Source organism: Austrofundulus limnaeus, unplaced genomic scaffold, assembly GCF_001266775.1.
Source record: "Austrofundulus limnaeus strain Quisiro unplaced genomic scaffold, Austrofundulus_limnaeus-1.0 Scaffold129, whole genome shotgun sequence".
Classification (NCBI taxonomy): domain Eukaryota; kingdom Metazoa; phylum Chordata; class Actinopteri; order Cyprinodontiformes; family Rivulidae; genus Austrofundulus; species Austrofundulus limnaeus.
Window position 1 is genome coordinate 402,726 of NW_013952531.1, and position 5,277 is coordinate 408,002.

Below are 5,277 nucleotides of genomic sequence, written 5' to 3' on the forward strand. Positions count from 1 at the left end.
GTCTTTATTTTACAGTTAAAATATACTGTATGTCTATCATATAAAGACTAATGTTACAACTAATCATGGATCCCTTTATTTATTTTTTTTCTGTTTTTTAATTACTCTGTATTTTAACTACTCTGTATTTTAATTACTCTGTATTTTAACTACTCTGTATTTTAACTACTCTGTATTTTAACTACTCTGTATTTTAACTACTCTGTAGTTTAATTACTCTGTAGTTTAATTACTCTGTAGTTTAATTACTCTGTAGTTTAATTACTCTGTAAAGGCACAAGATGGCTGCCACTTTCACACGACCAGAGCCAGGCAGGAGGACCAGTTTCCTGCTCGTGGTTCGACCTGTTTTTAAGCCAAAACCATGAAATCCTCCAATCAAACAGGGTTCTGGACTAATCCACGCAGCCAGGAGACGGACATTAAGCCCAGCTCTCAATCAGCGCACAGCTAACGAACAGGGATGTGATTTAAACATCGTTAACAGAACGGTCACAGGAAGTGAGACGAGGTGGGAGTCATGTGACGTGACATCATCTGACTCATTCTGTCCGAGGATCACAACTAAAAACCAACGTGGCCACAAGCGAGACAACACGCAGGTTCCAACAAGTTCCTCGTGTCGTAGGTTTGTGGGACGGAGAGTGTGTCACAGCTTACAAAACAAACTGGGAGATTTAAACTGAAGCAGCTGAAAAGGAACCACTTTAATAAATAACTTATGTTGTTAAAATGAAACTGAAACCAGGTAAAAACTCAGAACCACCATGAAAGTCTTGTGATGTGTGAAGTGTTGCAGCTGCTGCCTCTGAAAGGGGCCGTCCCCTGATCTGAGAGAAAATCAGTTTCAGCTCCTCTCCTCCCAACATGAACCTGACGTTAACAGACGTGACTACTGATGATGGTATGTGCAACTACAAGTCTGACAGCTGCTCTCCTACACATGCTTTCAGTAGAAAGACAAATCAAATATGCAGTCGGGTCTCTACGATACTCAACAACACACGTCCAGAAGAGCTCGTTACAAACGTATCTTTACAACCTCACTGGGATGATTTCCCAATAATCCACTCTAACGTCTCTGTGAAGTGATTTTATGTTGAAATAAGATTCAAGAAAAAGGAGAGCCGCCTGTCAGAAACAACCAAAACCACCCTGACCAAATGTTGGTTTTTATCATTTAACTATTTAAAGTACATTTAAGCTACTTTATTGTCCAATAACTTTTATCTGCCTTTTTTTTTTACTTTCCTCACTTATTTACAAACTGTTTTGTATCTATAACAGAGATCAGTAATGTGGGTAAAGTTTAATTATTCTCTGAAAACCAACACAAAAATGACTAAAAAGATGCTGCTCTAAGTTTAAAAACAAATATAATTACAAGAATGCAACTAATAAAAACTTCTCAGCTGTGCCTTATTATTTAAAACTTGTGTACAAATAATACACCAAAACAAGTTTTTAACTGCAAAAGTCCCTTCATTTGTTCTTTTAACCTCACAGGTTTGAAAAATGTCAGACTTGTTAAAATAAACTAAACGTTTCCAGACAAACTCCTAAAAACATTGAACCTGTGTCCTCCATGTAAAACACATCAGACCAGTGAAAASCAAACATGTGACAGGTGTAGGGTTACCTGACAGCAGTCATAAACACAGGCCTGTCAGCTCATCACATTACTTTATTCTATTCATACCTGAATAAAACAGATTACAGAAGAGCTGCAGGTGACGTTTCTGCAGGACAACATTTAACAGAGACGAGCACAAATAAAACACATGGAACAAAAACACAATCTGACAAACATTTGTCACATTTTGCCTTTGAACAAATATAAAAGCAGAACTACAACTATGATGTGTTTTATTGCTAAATATTTCTAATGTTTTTTTGATCGTCATTGTTTGATGTCAGACAGTAAAATGTGAAAATGACTCATTTTCAACATCCTTCCTTTCTTTGTAGTGATTTCTGTTTGGTTAAATGTGAATGAAGTTAGTTTTTTAACCCACAATAGAGAAATTCTAACAGTTTAACACAAACGAAGCAGCTGCAGCAGCTTTAACTGTTTAAGAAAATAAATGCAACACCACGATTAAAACAACAAGCCTGAGGTGACCTCATGTAACTGTGAGTTTAACAGSTATAAAAACATAAAAGAGGTTAACAAAGTGACTTCTCACTGATTTACAGTCAGATTTTACAGCAGTTAATGTAGATCATTGATTACAGACTGATTTCACTTCAGTGTTAGGTTATAAATATTAACACTGCCCCACAAATATGTGTTATGATGGTGTGTGTGTGTGTGTGTGTGTGTGTGTGTGTGTGTGTGTGTGTGTGTGTGTGTGTGTGTGTGTGTGAAGAGATTAAATTAAAGATATTCACTGCAAAGTATAAAATATAACAAAGCTTATACTCAAACGAGTTTACTCCAGCAGTTTTCCACATATATCAGCACGCAGTTCTGACATGCAGGTACGCATTTACTGTAAACAAAACATGGAAGCTTCTGATTGGCCCGTGTTAGGCTGGTCATGTAGTCAAGCAAACATGGCTGAACTGGACGAGTGTAGCTTCTTGGAGAACCCTTTCGTTTGTGAATTTAAGAGTAAAAATGCAGAAATGAAAAGAGAAACGCGACAACCACCAAGAGTTAAATCTTGTGGACCAAGCAGGTCGACGGAGCGCCACAAAAACCAAGCTCAGAATTATTCAGACACTTTTAGTTTTAGTTCAAAGTCTTCAAATCATTTCAACTCGTCTAACGTTCAAAATGTTTCAATCCTACATTTAAATTGTCCAGATGCACCCAAAATATCCCTTTCAAAAACACATAAATATGAAGCTTTAGCCGAGAACACAAGTGTCTTATTAAAACCATGACAGCTGTCAACATGTGATTTATTCTTATGTGAGGTTTTGAATATTAAATATGATGAAAATAACTAACGATGGGTAAAAATAGTGATTCATGAARGCATTGCAATATTTTTTAACTCAACATTGATTCAGAAAATCCTGATTTAATTAGATTCCCAGGCTTGTTTTCATGTTTGCACTCCATTTAGGACAAGTATTATAGTGATATTTTTTTCATGTTCAGATATTTAATTTCTCAAAAATACTAATGCAGAAAATTTCTGTTTATATGAACAAGAAAATAAATACCTACAAATTATCCAGAGAGACTCTACATTTGTTCACTTCTTGTTATTAAACTGATACTGAAACATTTAAAGCCAGATCAAACTGGAATTAAATCAAATTAGAACTGAGATTATTAACAATAAAGCCCTAATTTCCAATACTCTACCGTATAATTTGTAATACATGAGCACAATCTGCCAGGTCAAAAGCAAAAAGGTTGAGTTCTCCTGAAAATTAACTGTGACTAAAGATGAGACGAGTCGACAGAAATAAACATTTTGAGGACAAAGTCGAGCGGCGGAGCACGTTGAAGTAAAGTTAGGATTATTTACAGTCAAACTGTGCAAAAATATTCTGAAATCTTACAGGGGACAGACTACCATAACTGTTACATTTATTCATAAACAAAGACAATAAATATTTGCTGCTTCCTAACATTTAAAAAAAAACTGAAAAGTTTGAGTTCCATAAAACCCTCATTTATTAATGTATAAATTATGTGAGAAGCATAAAAAATTCTAATCAAAACCACCAAATAATTAAATAAATCACATTTTGACAGCTATCATGGCTTTTAAATTATTCAGTCATTTGTTCAAGAATTAAACATGAGGCCMATCAGAAAGCATTAAAGAACGTTATAATATTAATATTTCTGATTATTGTTTCAGTCTAAATGAAATGGTGATTTAGAAGAGGGAAACATAATTAGTATTATTTTTAGTAAAGTTTGGAGAAAAGTGGGATTAACTAAGTTTTTACTTCTTCCCATTCCTGTTCAAATATGTTAATTTTCTTATTTGTGACCAATCACATCGAAAAGAGGAATAAGTGGTTTGTGGAGAAAAAGGTAAATATCGTGTTTTGATTAAAACACTTACTGAAATTGCATTTTGTCAAAATATAACCAATAAATGCCGTATCAATGTTTCATGTGAATGAAKTGACTGAAATATAATCATAAAATAACCTTTTAAAGCACCTTTTTGAGCCGTAGCAACAAAAAAACTGATTTTGAGGAAAAAAAAAACTTAATATTTTGAGGATTTTCCCCSTGAGCTGCAATGTTTTTGTTTCTTTCCAGCTGGGAAATGTTAATATTCAAATACTATTTGAGATTTCCTATTCAAAATTAAATGAAACATTCCTCATAAAAATGACATAAAATTAGGAATAAGACCAAATATTACTGCATTATTGTAACCAACAAGACAAATTAAGTCATATCTGTTTCTGAATGATCCAGGTGTTAAAATGTAGCTTTAATGAGGTCATTTTGACCAAATTTGAGTTAATCCTCTTTTCGATATGATGGGTCACATTTTTGTGTTTATTTTCCACAAAGTTTTTCAAATATTCTGTAATAAATTTAAACAAAAAAATGTAGCTTATTCAAACACATTCAAACGTTTGGAATAAAACAGATAATTTCTTAATTTATTATTTAGTTCTGTGTATGCCTGTTTATTTTATTTAACTCTAATATTACGTGTGTTTATTCTGAAGTTTTACAGCAATGTGGTGCATTTTGAACATCTTTTTTTCTAAAACTATAGTGACTAGGGGTGTAAGAAAATATTGATACACTGAAATATCGCAATATTTCATTTCCTGATACTGTATCGATATTCTAAAGCCCTGTATCGATTTTTTATTATGGTTTAAAATGTCAACTTTCCTGCCAGCCGTTCATTTTTATGTTGTAGTTCAGCCTCTGACCACTAGTTGGCAGCAGTGAGCCAGACATTTGGCTCCTCTACCTCTTGAGCGCCAGAGAGTAAGAGAGCATTAGCATTGTAAGTAAACATTAGCTTCAATCTGAGCGGAAAAGACCGACACCCTCTGCCTTCTAAGCTGAGGTAAGGTTACAAACAGTTACTTATTTGTCAGAATGTCTGGATTTTAAGACAAATTAAGTGTTTTGTGCGCTCTTTTTTCCAACTGTAGTCAGCTTTCACATTACACATATAGCGCATGCTTCTATCAGCTCGAGCGAGCTCGGCACTCCACCCGTGACATAAAACTGTCTGTTGCTCTCAATGTCCGGCTGATGATCACATCAAAGTCCGTTTACTTTATCCTGCTGTGTTCGCTTCAAAAACGGTTTAACTCGTTTAGCTTCTC